The sequence below is a fragment of the Pleuronectes platessa genome, chromosome 9, assembly GCF_947347685.1.
Source record: "Pleuronectes platessa chromosome 9, fPlePla1.1, whole genome shotgun sequence".
Classification (NCBI taxonomy): Eukaryota; Metazoa; Chordata; class Actinopteri; order Pleuronectiformes; family Pleuronectidae; genus Pleuronectes; species Pleuronectes platessa.
The window spans coordinates 21,297,212-21,315,090 of record NC_070634.1 but is presented as its reverse complement, the minus strand read 5'-3'; the positions used below and the strand labels follow the sequence as shown (position 1 = coordinate 21,315,090).

The 17,879-nt window shown below is 41.4% G+C and overlaps 1 protein-coding gene across 2 annotated transcripts in view; it reads right to left on the bottom strand.

The window, feature by feature from the left end:
• nek7 (NIMA-related kinase 7) overlaps positions 1-11,991 on the bottom strand; it is a 59,254-nt gene extending 47,263 nt beyond the window's left edge. Inside the window, exon 1 of one of the 2 annotated variants that reach the window (XM_053430050.1) lies at positions 11,850-11,991. The gene's annotated coding sequence lies outside the window, so the exon portion shown is untranslated. Of the gene's footprint in view, positions 1-11,465; positions 11,730-11,849 lie in introns of those variants that run through there. The other variant, XM_053430051.1, reaches the window with a different exon arrangement.
• Between the last annotated feature and the right edge of the window lie 5,888 nt (positions 11,992-17,879).

Genomic DNA, 17,879 nt, shown 5'->3' with positions numbered 1-17,879 from the left:
TCATACTCCTTTTAAGCAGTCTCCCCCCTCCCTGGACAGTTTGAGACTGTTACCCTGCGTCATCCCCAAAGTTTGTCTAACGGGAAATGTCCAAATCATTAGTAACGTGAGAGGAGCATTTCCCAGGCATGTCTTGTTACATAGTTGAGTGCTAACGTGAGGGCTCACGTTGGGGCTCTACTGAGCCCAAGCCTTCTCATAGACTGTGAAGGGGGTGGGAAAAAGAGGACCACAACCACTCAGCATCTCCATGGTCAGTAATGGAAATATCAAGACTCTACCTAAACCAACCTGAGCTCAACAGTGTCACACTGAAGAAAGAGATTCCAAAACATCAAGTGTGGTCAACACATAAATGTGACACACACAAACCCCCAAACAAACATATGAAAATGGATTTAAATAGAATGCATATAATGAATACACACAAATAGTGAGCCCATGGGAGCATGGCTCCACAAAAATCAATCTTTGGTCTGGCACTGGATCAGTTTCAACTTGCTGTGGCCTCTGTGGTGGGCCCTGCTGGCTGCCTCACACACGAACACACAATCATCTAACCAGATCCAGAGTACTGCTACTCAATCAGAGGTCAAATGCAATACTGATGCTGCATACGAGTGTGTGTATACACCCATGTTGTTTTCATTCTGCCAAATAGGATGACTCCTATCTATGTAACCAAAAACAACAGGAGTATGTCAGTTGATTCCAGTAGCCTAATTTACCCCGTCCTACATCACATCACACAGAGATGATTCAGCCTGACCAAATATGCTAATCTACAAAGCAAAGCCAATTATAGCAGCTAAGGTAGGGTTCTTTTCAAGGTTTTGTTTTACACTTTTGAATTTGGGATTTGAAAAACAGACATTATGTGATGATTATTATCAGGGGTGCAGACAGGCAAGCATTGTTCATTTCTAGACATATGGTTCAGTCTTGACGAGTAGGTGTACCTTTGAGGAAAACCTTGGGACTGAAAATAAAGGAAAAGGGCGACCATACAAAAGCCAGTCAACATTTTTGGAATGAGTACTCGAGAAAATAAAAATCTTCTATATCTTACCACTTCTCTATTTCACATATTCTATGTACAGTAATATTTGTTTTCTCTGCACAGCAATGGAGTGATAAAATGAGAAAAGAAGCTTATACTGCTGTTTAACGCTCACACTGCTCTGACTTCGGCCAAGATGCCAAACGTCTCGAAAATGTACATTTTGAAACAAATTGTTAGAGAAACCAATGAACTAATATGCATGTGAACGGAGAAGATGCACAGGCAGACGCACAAATGCACACGCGGGAAGTTAAACGTTTATTTTATTCCTCAGGCGCTCATTCTTCTTTGCATGAGTGCATCATCCAGCGCGCTGACAGAGCATCCCCAGTATGTGTGCGAGTGTAAGGAGCTGACGATCAGAGAATAACGTTACCCCTTAGGGGTCGCACCTCCCTCCATTCTCGCCCTCCTCCCGCACCCCTCTGCTCAGTGCCTGCAGGGATTTCCCTTTTCAGTCCAGGAGAGATGTCAGACCTGTTCCACCATCCCTCACATAGAGGCTGGACTCTGTCCTCCATTCACCCAACATCTGTAACCAACTCCATCAATCAGCCTCAATTCTAGATATCAACTCGAAATGGAGCTGTACAGATCCACAGCTAAATAAAAACAGGATATAATCAAAATGTGATGGGAATAAGGGCCACAGCCCTTTAAACGGTCGCTTTTATATACCTCATTCTAGCGAGTGCTGTTTTAACCACTCTCTTAACCCTGTCCACAGATCCATCACACTCCATTCTAGACATCATGAAACCAATTCCTTTCTTATTTTCTCTCTTGTCCTTCCTTTAATATAGTAACTTCCGCCACATCTTCATTCTGTCATCAGAAATAGCCACAAACAATGAGAAACTCCCTCTATAAATAATTATAGGACACAATCTATTTAAGAAAAAAAAAAATCACACTGACCTCTTATGCATGAGAGCTGCTGGCATGGTAAAGGTTTTTGCTTTTATATCCCTTTGAAAAAACGGTAAATACACAAAACAAATCCATAACTGTAGAAAAATACATTCCAAAAGTTATTGATTGATCAATTATTTATAACCTAGAATTATTTTTGAAAATCTATTTATTGTTTTGAATAAGCTTCTCAAAAAGCAGGATTTGTGGCTACATCTTTGACATACATTTTTGGGAAGAGAGTTAGTTGAACAAAACAAGCCATCACCTTGCAAAATTGTTATTTACATGTGAGAATACATTAGCATTTCTTAGAATTACAATGTTATACACCAAATGATAAATAAAGACTGATCTGCACTTTAATCAACAATGAACATATCAACTCAAGCATCACCATCGGTCTAAAGAGAATACCAATCACTGTCTAGCATCCCTTATCAATGATCAATCAATCACACATTGATTTGAAGAGCCCTTGTGTGACACAACATTTAACATAACCAGAAGTGCAGAGGGTTGATAATATTTTTGCGATATTCAAGCCAAAACTATGAAATACGAGTCTGAGGAAAGGCTTCTATATGAGAATAGAGCTGTCAATATTCAGAAAATGAAAACAGCAGTCATCAAAATTACAGAGAAAGATCGAGGGAAAGAGAGTAAGAGGGAGAAAAAAGCTCCACAACAGGCAGCCAAACCAAAGAGGTCTTCCCTGCCTCCTTCACATATTACAATATTAATATTAATGAGACTTCCTGTTTTTTTCCCCCTCTGTTTTTTCCCGTTAGACGATTTGAACATGAAAAACTTAAAAAGCGTAAATTCCAGGAGTTGCGTATCACAGTTTGACCTGGAGCCACACAGCAGACACCAACCATGACAGACTCACTGTTCAAAGCAAGCAGGAGCCGCTTTCATCAGGGGATCCTGGTGTTTTCTGTTTTTTTACAGTGTGACACCACCAGCCCATGCCATCTGCCTTCTTATAAAACCAGAACTTCAAGATGTGCTTTCTGCTTATGCGTTGTTTTTAGGTGGGCTTCACAACCAAAGCCCAGCGTCACGCAGGCTTTTGCTTCTATGCTGCTTGCTGACTGCTGTTTACAGTCAAGCCCCGCAGAGTGGCGCAATGTTGAATATTCACTGTTAAACTGTCTAGCCAGAACTGGTTGGGAACCCAGCCAGGTCTTCACAATGCAGTGGCGTAGGATTCTTCCTCCCCCCCAAAATGCAACCCGATAAAAATCCATCACTCCTTCTCCAGCGAATCCAGAGTCAGACCAGTCTACTTCCCTCCTCTTACCACACCCACTTCCTGAAGTGTCTCGCCTCCTGAGGAGACCTTTATTAAGCCCAAATCCTCCTCCATTCTTACTTAAGTACATTTAGTTCATCATAAATAACTACATACCAATACATTAACACACATATCATTTGCACATTAAAGCCACCTCTCCTCTATATCGGAGCAGGCCTCTGCTGACTCCTGATGCCTGCCTTCAGACATCTGTAAAATATTTTTATTCTGTGCCCCAATACCGCACTGGCAAAGGTCTCTCATCCTTGGCTTGGCAGGACTTCTGACAGAGCCAGCCGGCAGCGCCATACAGGCCTAACCCCTGCTGCTGCAGCTTCCTGCTGCTCCTAGGGAGTCAGGCTGCCTGCCTCCCATTGACAGAGGGCCAGGCTGGGCAGGGAAAATGAGGCTGAGGGGAGGCCCCCGGGAGAGGACCCCCACTAGTGGAGAGCAGAGTCAAGAATGGGGGGACAGAGGCTAAGGGGTGGGCAGAGGCAAGAAGAAGTGGTGAAAACTAAGTAGGGAGACGAATGGCAAGTCAGCAAGAGGAACTAAGGGTCTAATACACGAGGCAGTCATACAGACATGGGTGGCATGGATGTGGAAAGGGAGCGAGACAAAGGGGCTCGAGGACATGTTCGGCAGCAGGAGTTAAGGGGACCTTCTCATTATGACTGCGCTCCCTCCTTCATGCCCCCAGGCCTTGACCACAACCTCAAAGCCCCAGGCCAGACCAAGGGACCAGGGAAACCAGGGAGGACTGCTGTGAGTCAGGGTACAAATGCAGAGAGAGGAGAGGGGGGGTGAAACAATTTCCTCAGCACCCAAACGAGGTAGCGTGAAACAAAGAGAATGAAAATAATCCAGATTTCACAATTAAGGTTGTTTTGTTTCTGTGATCCTAGTCTTATGAGATTCATTTTCAGGAAAAATGCTCTATTATAAAAAATGTCCTAATTACATTACTTTATTAAAATTATTAAAAGTCAATCCAGGTTAGAATATATCTGGCAGCAACATTGAAAAAACATGTAGAAAAGCCTTTATCACAAACTTGTTCTGAAATACTTTCTCATGATATTTATTATTTTGTTGTTTGTTTGAACTCCCAGTAGCTTAGCTCCTAACAATGACAATATGAATACAATTGAAACTGCTGTTTGTGCTGTTCAGCAGCTCGGTAGCTTTGTAACACGAACTAAGTAAACTGGATGTTAAAGTACAATGTGTTACAAATAAAGATTCTAGCTTTATAAACCTGATCCAGTTCAATAAAAAAAAAAAGCCTTATTCAACCCTAAACTTGATCTTGCAGCTCAATTAGCGACGTCAATAGAAGGTAAAAAAACAGAATATTAAACTAAAAAGATTTGCAAGAGAGACTGTCCCTAGTTTTTCCACACTGAAAAGGGGGAGGGCAAAACAGACAGTCTGTCAACACAAAATGCTCTCATACAAATTTGTTCAATTCTGCAGCAAATCCCGTGTGAAACATTAACGCTCATTTGTGGTGAGGCTGGAACAAACGCCCATAGCACAGTCAGCAAGCAACACACACAAAAAAACATTCCTCTCTCATTCCGTTCATGAGTGCAAATTCATTCTGCTTTTGTCTCATCTCATGACAAATGTATACTGTCACTGTCACTGATGTGGTGTTTACACTGGCATCCAGCATCTTGTAATTATTCTGTGAAAGTGAATTTGTATCCTGAGGGATTTGTGTTTTTGCATGTGGATAATCAAAAGAGATAGAGCGGGAGAGGGGACATTTGTAGAGTGATCTCCAATATAAAAAAAAAGGAAGATAGTGCTTGAGAGCCATCTTTTCAGTGCAGTTCAAAATATGGCAACATGACTTTGGTATCTGTTTTGATCAAATGTGGACAACATCTGGGGCTCTGGTTGTATACAGGCCTCAAAACAATTTGACCCTGCCCACAAAACAATTGATTAATAAAAAAATACTAAAAAATACTAAATCCTAACAAATACAATTTGTCTTATGATGGCAATTAATTTTTCTCAGAAAATAACAGCAGATTGTATCCCAACATGTCTTTCAGGGGGGGTCCCTTCTCTATGTAGTGCTTACCTACAGAAACGGACAAACAATAATGACTGACCATTGGAACTGGTTTGTAGTGATGTGCTCCCACTAATTAAAATGTCCAATCTTGAGCATCATTAAATTTTTTTTCTTTCATTAAAAACATGCTAAACTGGATATGTTGCAAGGATAAATAAGCTTGGATGGAATCAAGGATCTTCGGTGTTGTGGTTATGGTTCACAAACTTTCACTCGACCACCTATTTCTTTCAGAGACAATGATATGTTACGAGGGAGAAGGAACTGTCTTTGCCAAGCATGGAACTACCAAAGTTGACGATTTGTTTGAGCAAGTTGATTAGGCTAAAATGTAGCATCATCATCATCGTCATCATCACTACCATCTGACATCAGACGCCTCGCTTAGAGAAGTAGTTACATACGTGTGTTTAGGTAAAGTAAGCAAATGTATTTGTATAGTACCTTTCAGATACAAATCACAATCACAAGTTATAAAGACAAGAATTATTCTTGAATTAATATAATTATAATAAAAAAATGTTATAAAATGTAAATAGTCCTACAAAGAAAAGGGTTCCTCAGCCCCTGGTTTAGATGGCAACAAACTGCAGTATAATTCTCAACATGCAGGAACCCACAGGCGCAGTTCTCATGGTTCTATAGGTAGAGATACACACAGTATCTACTGTATAATAAATATACAGGTAGGCCACAAACTAAGAGGCTCTTTATGTAGCCTGACTTTGAAATAAAAACTCACTGATTACAGTCCTCTATAAAATTTGAAGAGTCTGTGTACTTAAACAAATACTTATAACAGCTATATTACACCTATACTCTGTCAAGTAAGCAGCTCCTAACAATGAAAACAGAAAGCTGCAAACTATTTAAGTTCAATATATCGAAATTAATGAAATATCTACTCATTTTCTGTACGGATTTACAACAGTGTTACCGAGTAGACCTTGTTTTAACCTTTCCAGTAAGCAGTGGATAAAAAGCAGGCGTAATGGGGCTATTTTTTCATCTTTGTTTAAACATTATTTCTGCTTAAGACTATTTAATGCGAGTGGGAAAACGCTTTAATGTTATTTCTTAGATTAATCCATTATTTTAATAGGTTCATAACTCAATTACACATAAATAGACTTTTTTATAGAGCAGGATTTCAGAATCAAAGCAAAGACAATAACTGTGAAAAAAAAAAGAATGAATAAAATCTTTTTTCAGAAACCCTTTGCGGGGAAATAAACCATTGATATTGTGTGGTCATGACACAAGCTGACCAAGGGGCACTGACAGCATTTCATAAACTTTAAGCAGGGTCCTAGGTCAGTAATTTTTGTGTTTGCATGTCTTTGTAGTGTGTTTCCCCCCAGAGCACTATAGAGCCCAATGAGAAAAGGCATCGACGCCACAGTGAAACCGAGAACTTTCACGTGACGTGGGGAGCCGCAAGGCATCCTCCAAGGATATTTGAATGTTTGAAACATCAGTGACCCTTCATAAGATAGAAAGGAGATGGATATGAAAAATATTGACAGGCTGGCTGTTTGAGGGGAGTGTAAAAAGCAGCTCAGACAGCCCACTCTCATTGCCAAAGACCTTACTCTAAACCCTAACCAAACTGAGCCTGGAAAGGATAGACGATGCTTAATTCTACTGGGAAAGGCTTCTAGTTCGCCGTTTATCTTTTGAATTTCCTTGCTTTTTATCATCTGATAATCTAACAGATAATTGCAAAGCCCCAACACCAAAGTAGCCCATATCCTAAGCAGTGATCTGCTACCTTTGCCAGCATCGTTTCTGTACAAGGCTTGGCCAAGGTCTTTGACATCATGCAAAAGACAGTGTTTAATGTAGCTCAAAAGTCGCCTAAGGAAGCATCTTGCTTTAAATATGCTTTGTGAAAGAAAAAAAGGCAAGCTTTATTTTTTTGTTCTTTACGAAAACCCAAAGGCAAGATGACTGTTACAGTGGTCAGATGACAAATGTCTCATCTGATCTTTAATCCAGTGGAAGGGCCAGCTCCGGGGCTAAAACAGGAAACTCTCACAGGATTGAGCGATTTGGTAAATTCCACTGCGCTAAATCACTTCTGTGGGTGCAGTAGATTTCTCCACACCAATGACTAGCATTGTAGTTTCTCTCTCTGCGAATGTCTTAGTAGTAGAAAGCCATTAAAAGTGCACCGACAGAGAAGACATGTACTGAATGGCCTCGGCCAATATTTATGTATCTGAGACCAGGATAAATTATCGAGAGAGAGATATACTTTTTTATCTGTGCTTCCAAGAAGGTAAACAAGTAAAATACAGAAAGAAAATAAAGTCAAGTGAGATGAACAAAATCTGTTATAACAATAGAAGCAGATAGCACATATTCTGTCAAATTGAATACATTTTTTCTGTGTAAATTGGGATCATGCCTTCGAGGATATAAATCGTCTGGGATTTGTTTTAAGCACTCGACTTTACAGTTGTGGCTCTCATCTGTAATTTGACATGTTTCTTGTGTAGGTGGTTTGGGGGGACCACTGTTTGGAATAATTTGCAAACTACACTTTTCTGATTTGTGTCAGACTTATACATGCAAGAGAAGTGGCTCCTTTTTTATGTATGAGCTACGCATTGACTCAGCTGGTAAGAGTCCTTCTCCTTTTGTCACTTACTGTGTTGTGTGTCACAGTGACTTTCTTTAAGTTGTTTTCAAGCTTATTCTCTGCCCGAATGTGTACGCAACAAGTCATCCAAATTAACAAACAGTGTGGGTTAAAGTGAAATAAGCATTAGCTAATATGAGAGATATTTTTCAATTGTAGCACAATATACATTGTCACATTGCACAGCCCCAATTAAGTCTGATGACAAAAAATCTCTTTCTGTGCTTCTATTTTCCGTCGGACTAAACACTACTGAATGCCATTGCTATAATATCTCTCTGGTTCTGCTGCTTTTATTAAATGAAAACACTGCAGCAGGAAATCAAAATCATTAAGTTTTGCCAAAAGCTGTCAAAAGTAATCCACCTCTCGTCAGCTGAGGTTCAAAGCAGGGTGTACTGGCAGAAATCCCTCATCACACAGACTGACACGAACATTTGGCAGTGATTTGCTGATCATCCGGTTCATGACACATTCCTTGATAGTCAACTTCACAGAGCCAGCCGGTGTTCATCTCCATCACCTGATGACGCTGGCACATTCAAGCCTGTTGTCTTTGACGATCATCGTATGTGGCAACAGAGAAGTGAGTAATAATTGGGTCAACAAGGTATGTCAGTTCCCACTAACTCTCGTCTGAATCATCTCTGTGCAGCGTAGCCAAATGTGATAGTATGACGCCGGAGTTATTTGGCTGTGATAGGCAGCGACAGCAACATGGTATAAGAAACTGTTTTAAACCTTTGTGTGACCTATGAAATGTTCAGGGCCAGAGAAGCGTGGCGGTGCCTAAATACCTGTATGGTTCAGCTCTCACCTCATTTTCTTATGCGTTTGTCGAGGCTTTTGGTTACATGTCATCCTCTTATATTATTATTACAATTATCGTTTAAGATTTATTGGGATCATAAATATTCACTACAAGGCTTTTTCAAAATGGGCCACTCAATTCCACAGCTATGAACTCAATCAGTACGTAAAGGTTTCGGCACAAGAAAAGCACTAAGTCACAAAAGAAAACTCTCCTCCTCTAAAGAAGACGTCTAGATTTATTTTTCATTCAAATAAACCATTTCTACTGGTATTTCTCTTCCAAATAAACCCTGTCCTCCAGGCTATAACTCTTATTGGGATTTAACGGTGTAAAACAGACAGCTGGGAGCAGTGCTTGGGCCAAGTCTCTCCTTTTTCCCAGAGATACAATACACATATAAACTTTATGGTTTAGAAAAATATACTGACACAATTTCGGGTGAAATCTAATGGCTAAGAAATGTTTGTCTGGTGGTAAGAATTGGAAATCACAGCCATAAGGGTTTAGAAGAAACACACAGTTGTCCTTGTGTTAGAATTTTCATAAAAGAGCATGTTGTTTTAGAATATGGTTGCTTTGGTTTTAGTTTAATAACACTGCATATTGCCACATAAATGACAATTAGAACTGAACTGATAAATACCAAGCTGGTTGAAGTATATATTATATGATAATAATTTTCCATTGCATGTTTTATTTAAATTCGGCATTAAGAAATTATTTGATTCAAATAACTAAATAAATTATCAATTTATTCAACATATTTATTGTTCATTAAACTATTTAAGCCAACTAACCCTGAAGGGTTAGGGTTAGGGGTTTCAGCCCCTCACTCTTTTGCATTGTCAAATCACATCTAATCATATCATATTAAATTACAATTTAAAGGCCTATTCATCACCTACTTTTACTATCAGGTCTGTATTAAGTTATCAAATTTTTATTCAACCATTCATACTCAACAACAGGTCTCTAATATAATTTAAGTGTCATACAGCTGAGGAGACACCCTAAGGTTAAGTCACCAATAAAGTTTTGTCCAAGCACAGACAGCATGGATAAGAGTACAGCTGTAATTGAAGTATCTGCTCTCCATCTGTGAACATCCATAAAATGCTCGTCGTGTCCTACTTTTGTGGTATGTGAGTGAGCTCATTGGATGCAGATGCAACATAAAGTTATACATGTTTTGATACTGGCTGGGGACCAGTGTAGCAAATCATTGCCGTTCTCATTCTCTCCTCTTCTCTATTATTGTTGTATAGAAAATTGGGTCCAGGTATTTTCAAGGATTTGCCTTTCACATATTTGGATCAGATGTGTTTACCACAACAGGAAAATGTCCAGATCATTTAGGTGAGAGGTTGGGGCCTGGGTTGAGCATCCAGGAGGCAGGACGTGATGTCCAAACGTTCGCGATTCTCGTTTTCTCAATTTGACATTTTCGTCGGCGTCTGCTACGTGTATGGCTCCTCATTAATATCCCGCAATATATTAGTTAATTATCTGTTTTTGCATCATCAACACACCCATTTGCTCTGATATTTTCCAGATATTTTAATAGACAGCTGGCAGGAGGTTCTGGAGAATGTCCAAAGCAACTGACTTGGATATGTGTTCTCAAATACAGCCCCTTCCGAAAATGTCAGGAAAAGGTCCGGAGTTAAGTGTACGTCTGAAAGCAGCTTCTGTCTCCTCACTGCCCACTTCCAAATATAGATTAAAAGGAAACCTTTAAAAGATCATAATAACATATAGGGGCAAAAAGGGGTATATACCCATCAGCCTCTCTCTTTCCCTAAATAGACTCATCAGGTAGACAAGCAGCAAATGTGGACAACTAAATCTGAATCTGCAGATTTATCAGGGTTTCTGCAGGTTTCAACAAGTTGACTTGAAGACTTTAAGACATTTGTAAAACCATAATACATGAAATTCAAGACCTATGTCAAGCATGAGTTATTACCTCAACCTCCCAAAGTTATCATTTCAGTTGATTGTTGTATTTTGATTCACTTTGTCAATATATATTTCCCACTTCAACAAAACAAAAACCCACAACATTAAACAAAACAACGGTCTTGTTTGTAGTTTTGTTTCAGCCACTGTCTGTAGCTAGAACTACAACACATGGAGACACAACAAACTATGTGTGTCACCAAAACAAAAAACTAATATTTAGGAATGGGATGCAACAGAAGTAGCGTTAAATAAACGTTCACATGATTAGGACCTACCTAAAAGTTTTTTAAGGCCCAGTATGAAATATTTGACCATATTTATAATTTTGGAGGCCTAAAGGTCAGAGTATTGAGTTCTAGACTTGGCCCTCTTAATGATGGCCCGGTCTGAAACTGTGTGTTGTGTCCAAACGGAGGAGAAAGATATCAAAGTGTTTATTCAACTATTAACAGGACCTGACACATTTATAGTCCAAAGTAAACACGGCAGGATGAGTGGATGATTACTTTTAAATCCCTGAGGAGAGAACTTTAGCTACTTTTTAGATCCGTAAACCACATGAAGACACACACATGAGCTAACTTACGTGGAACAGTGTATGCAGAGTAGATAAACCTATTCTGCCACCTCATCTTTAGCAGTAAAACTTATAAATGAACTGGTATTTGTGTAGCACCTTACCACAACATCACCGTGAGGCTGTAGCGTGATGCTTGTTAAGTGTGTAACTGTCCTTCTTTCCACTTCAGGTTGAAAGCTACGTGGAGCTAAAGCTGTTGAAAAACACGCTGTTATGCTAATGTTACTGTGACACTGTCAGATCGAAGTGACAGCATCGGACTGCTGCGGCGGCGAGTTAGCAAACGGCGTGCTACTAGCGAGCTAACAGGCTAAAGCTAGCTGCGCGAAACTTCGTAGAAACTTTCCCGAAGTGAGCGTCACACAACCAGAACGTGAGCTACACAACCGAGTCAAAATGGAGGGGAGGGGGGGTGATACCACTGTACGTTCGCTGTGGTCCACTTTCACGAGCTGGGTGTCAGGTAACGCTGTGTCAGTTCTTACCAGGAAGTGTGGGACTCTTCTGGTTGCTAAGCTGTTCCTTCTTCTTCCTCTTCTTCTTCTCCTCCTCGCGGTTATGGCGCACGTCTTTTTGACTTTCCCTTTTCTCGACAAGGTCGCTCCGGGGGAAGTCGTGTGTCTGCGGCGGCGGGGGCCTCTCGTCTCTCCTGCGTGGCACTGCCGAGTCTGAGCGCCTAACTTTTTTCTTGTGTGTGTGTGTCTGTCTGCGTGTGTGTGTGCGTGAAGCGGAGACAGAGGCTGTGTTGTGGAGCCAGTGGAGATGTGTACGTGTTTCACGTCTCTCCTCCTCCTCCTCCTCCTCCTCCTCCTCCTCCACCACCGTCATCAGCGGCTCTCCTGACCCGCGTGCCAGTTGTGTCAACACGGCAGCATTCTCGGGAGGGCCCGGTGTCAGAGGAGCGGAGGGAGATTCAACCGGGGAACTCCAGCACAGACCTCCCTCACTCCATTTCACTGGGGTTTTATTGAAGTCATGTTAAATGTGTGTTAATTTGTGTGTGATGGTGAGTGAGTGTGTGAGTCCATTCTTTACCCAGGAAACAACTTGAGTTCAGTTTTAGTTTCACCAGTGTTGTTGTGAACATTGCTTGTGTGTGTGTTTGCTTGACCTGATGCTGGTTGCAGCTTCTCCTCTGATCCCAGTGCACATATGGTTTTAAAAGGGGATAGTGCCCCTGGAAAATGAAAATGCACTGGTTACCTACTCACCACTGTGCCGATGGAGGAGGTGGGTGAAGTGTTCGAGTCCACACAGCACACCTGGAGCTTCAGGGGTGGAAACAGCGCTGCAGCCGAATCCAACACAATTGAAGTAAATGGTGACCACCTCTTCAAATGTAACCATACTGGTCCTGTGTAACCATACTGGTCCTGTGGTGTCATCCAAGCCCCGACATTCAAATTCAACTTGAAACTGCGTCATTTACACCATGTGTTTAGCCTAAAGTCCTCTCTCCAGTCAGCTGTGTTCAAGTTTGCGTGCGCACACACTTCCCACTGCATTTTGTGGTGTTTTTCATCTTTATAAAGGATGTTTGTTATCTAGGATGATAATGCAAATGCCCTGAATAAATTTGTAATCGTTGAAAAATGACATAGGTGTTTTGGGGCCTGGGGAGTTATGAGAGCACGTAAGTTGCTTGCTCTGCCCAGGTAGTCATCCAATCTTGTATTGTGTTATTATTATGGTAAATGGGCTGTGTTTATCCTGTGCTTCTCTCCTCTTAATGGCCCTTTTTTAAAGCACTTTACAGCTTAGTCCACCCATTCACACAATATCATGTCATGCATCACATTCTACCGGCACAGCCATCTGGAGCAGTTTGTGGTGTCAGTGTCATGCCAAAGGACATTTTGTCTTGCAGACCGGAAAAACTGGGAATCCAACCACCAACCCTTCGACTAGTGCTCTCTCTCCTGAGGCCCAGCCACCACTAATAGTGATGTATTTTCATTTTAATCAATTGTTGAAGCAGAGCTCATTTATCTTCTCTGCTTCAAGATTAAAGATTTGATAGGCCTTGAAAAAAGTAGTAATCTTGACTCAGAAAATTGACTCTGATTTTATAGAGAAAAGCAAAATACTAAACATAATGTTAGGTCGTTTAATCTATAAACATGCATCAAACTTTATAAACTGACGCAGTAGCTGTCAAACTAAAGTACAATATTTCTTGATGAATTGAAGTGGTTTAGAAGTGGGAATGACTTTCTCCACAAATTCAATTTAAGTATTGTAGTGAATGGACTCGGTTACTTTCACTCACTTTGTGTGACACATACTTGCAACAAAAACAATAAGACTGGTTGATGCAACTTTGCTCACAATACGCAGGATGATTGGTCGAAGGTGTGTAAGCGAGTGTGGGTGTGTACGTGTGAAAGAGGGAGACGGAGCCAGCTCAGGCTTAATGGAATCTGCTGAACACACTGGTATCCACACACATCCACACAGAGCCTGGCTCACTATTACCATACGCAGATGCATGCAGGGTACCCACACGTCCCATGACACACACCCGCACGCACACGCAGCGGGTAATTGGGTATATCATGAGAATTTATTGACAAAAATGGTATCGCGGATTGACACGCATGGACAGCGAGAGCATCTGGAATTGATCAGCTTACTTTGCTTTGATAAGAGCTTCGGCGCTGATTCCAGACTGACAATTCAAACACTGCTGATACACAAGAAACACATCTGTCTCCTTCCCATCCCCATTGTTAATAATCAACAAGTTAGGTAGGTTTGTGTTTTTTCTCCCTGCTTCAATAGCCTTTCTTGTTAACCTCACTGCAAATACGGAAAAAGGGAGAGATGCCTGGAGTGTAGGATTTCTCCCCCTTTTTCTTCAACAACAGTTGAAGATTAAAAGAAACGTCTCACGGAAATCTGTCAATTCTGTATGTGAATAATGCTGTGTGGAATTTAATGGCATGAGTTATATTGGGTTTCCTCTACACCCACATTTTCTTTCAATAAGATCAATGGCGCTCAGTGACAGATAGGGACGGTCTTTTGTATCTTCAAATTTCAGGTTTCTGAGGGAATAATTAGATGGATGGATGAAAAGTAATGCATCAGTCTGCGAGGGGAGCTGCACCCGGAGATCCTCTGGTTCAACATGCATGCCTCCACGTCGGTTTGGTAGAAAAACTGTTTAATAATCGTGTCGAATTTCCATTGTTCTAAAAGTGGCTCTCTGCACTGATCTGGCGCTTTAAACCAATGGCAAACTTTTTGTGTTCTTTTTGCTGATATTGTTTATTTAACAGAGAGAGGATTTCCTTTTGATTTGGGGATATTTTTTTTTTCCACGTGAAGAGAGTGATGTCATCTGTTTCAATCTTTTCCCTTTTAAAACTTTCTGGTGGCGCTCGCAGTGAACCCCCCGAATCCAAGGACCTTCCTCCGGATGCTCTGAGGAAGGTAGAATCGCTGGAGTTACAGTGATGCTTTGGACATTTTACTGTAAACGTGTCATTTAACTCTGAAGCTTTTGATTCTCGATCATATTTTCGTGTGCACAAATGTAATCTGATGACAACTAAGTTGAATTTATTCGTCATCTAGAGGCACATTAGGCTCAAATTGATCTTTAGGCTACTTTCAGATAATTTGTAAGCATGAATATTTAAATTGTGAAGAAGAACTGTGATAGTCTGAGAACACATGCACGCTTGCTCAGTTTTTGTTTTTCTTCAAGACACACATTTCACTGCAATTCTACCTGGGCTTTTCATTGCTAAATATGCAGAAGTGTTTGCACCCAGAGGCTGAAAAGCACATTTTAAACACTTAAAAAGGGAGAAAATGTTGATATTCTCACTCATGTCTTTTATATCTCCCTCTGTGTTGTTGATCTGGCTCAGGGGTTAGGTATGACTGCAATGTGGTAGAGACAGAAGCTGCAGTCAAAGCTCCTGTGATCGGGTGCAGACTTCATAGAGACCAGCAGATGGAGGGGAGAGGAGCTGCGTGCATCCTGAAGGTTTAGCGAGAACTGAGAGGTTACACTCCGCCAGTACAAAGATGACCTGTCACACACTGAAGCATGCCGTATCAATGCAGACGAGCTTCCTGTTTATCTGCCGCACAGAGCGCAGCCATTAGAGCAAGAGAGAGAGAGAGGGATTACAGATGGAAATATGTATGAAATGTTGTCTCTCCCTTCGTATACCCAGACGAACTTGGAGGCAGCGAGCATGTGATGACTGCATTTCCATTTTATTTTCTGCTAATTAATGTTGTTTTGTCTTCAAAGCGCAATTGCAACCCATAGTGATCAGCCTTGATCGCAGCATTTTCAAGGTTGTTTAGATGTGAGCCGTCACATAACAAACACGGGTAAATATAGAATAACAGCACAACAGAGAAATAGAGGATTTATGGCGTGTGGAGAGCGCCGCGCAAATGAGGCACAGGAGAGATAGTCTGCGGTAATGTGAAGGACAAAACTGGCATATTATTTCTGCCTAGATCACTGCAAGAAAATCTATTTCTCAGTGGCTGCTTTTGTGTTTCTGCATTTGTGTGTGTGTGTGTGTGTGTGTGTGTGTGTGTGCGTGTGTGCGTGGATGCATGTGCACAAATGTATCTGTTAGCATATTCCTGCTCTTGGCAAACATCCAGCACAGTGGATCTCTCCACCTGCTCGGCGTCAACCAGAAGGGCAGGCCTCAGTCTCTCACACACACACACACACAAATGCAGAAACACACACACACACACACACACACACACACACTAGTCGCTGTATACGTCTACAGTGGCTACACACACATACACACACACCAGTAGAGCTGCGTCTCATTCACATCATCACCCCGCTGACATCTGCCTGTGTGTGTGTGTGTGTGTGTGTGTGTGTGTGTGTGTGTGTGTGTGTGTGTGTGTGTGTGTGTGTGTGTGTGTGTGTGTGTGTGTGTGTGTGTGTGTGTGTGTGTGTGTGTGTGTGTGTGTGTGTGTGTGTGTGTGTGTGTGTGTGTGTGTGTGTGTGTGTGTGTGTCCTGGTGCCGGTGTGTATTTGTGTTAGCAGGGTAGCTGGTGTGCAAGGTGAGGTTAAATAGGTACCTAGCATGAGAGGATGGAACTGAGGTGGAGCTGGCAGAATGTCACACACACACACACACACACACACACACACACACGCAGCGACAGTAGAAACAACACCATCAGAGACACATGTAAACTGCAGGTTGAGGCAGAGTGAAGACCTATGCCTCAGTGATCACTCCATACTTTGTTTTGACCCTGTCGCCTGTCACTGTGTGTGTATGTTTGTGTGTGTGTGTGTGTGTGCAGTGTGTGGTTATGCATGTGTAATACCTTGCAGAGACTTGCTGATCACACAGAAGGGACGATGTTGTCGGAGTTAATACATGTTTGTGAAATAATCACACATCTGTTGTTACATGTGGGGAATAACTTTGATTTATGATGGAAGACGTTCAAGATGGAATATCTGACGTCCACATTATGACCAGAGATTTCCTCTGATACACTTTTGTTATGACTGATAAAGTCAAGTGCTCATACCTTTAGTTCATCATGTGACCTTTATGAGTGATGCACTTTCTGAGGCAGATCTTATCAAATAAGAAGCCTCGGCTTCAAATGACACAAAACTGAGCAGGATTTTAAAACATAACCCTGATGAACTGACATGTATCTGGATCATAGACCCTTTTAATTACATGTGACTCCAGTAAAGGTTTCATCAGCAGCTACAGTATTAGTATTGATTGTCTATACCAGGATCTAGGATTCTAATTCAGGGGCCATCAAGGGGCCACAGTTTACACTAAGGGGCCGAAAATATGTCCTACATCCTTGAATTTCCCACGGGATTAATAAAGTATCCATCTATCTATCTACCTACCCACATTACCTGATTCAGGAAGGTGCACATTTGATTAATTGTTTGTATAGTTATAGCTTTATAGCTGTGATGAAAGCCACATGTAATCGAATATATTTCGGAAATTTGTCCTTGTTCAAGCACAATGTCTTCATAATAAGGACTTAAAATTCATTTTAATTTTTCTTTATTTTCACTAGTGTATTTAAAAAATACAACTGACATGTCAAGGACACTTCAGGGGCCAATCAGATTTAAGCTGGGGCCTGAGCCCCCCTCCCCCCCTGTCCTCCCCCTGGATCCGCCCCTGGTCTATACATCTGAAGTGTCTCAGAGGGGGTCGAGTTCCTGGCCAAGATTTATATGGAGATTGAAGCTGAAAAGGTAAAACACAGTGTCACACCTATCACCATAGGATTACTGAAGCTTTATGGACAAACTGTTCGTGTGACAGCAGACACCTCGGGTTGTCTGGATTGTTTTTGCACAGTCATTGTAAACAGACGCTGTCATTTAACAGGAGGAAGTGGTTGGAGGTGGGAGGAGGACGTGAGCTGGCAGAGACCCTCCTCTCTCACATGTCGAGGCCTCTACACAGACGAGGTGATATTACTTATTTATTTATTCATCGATTGATGCAAAGTAAGGA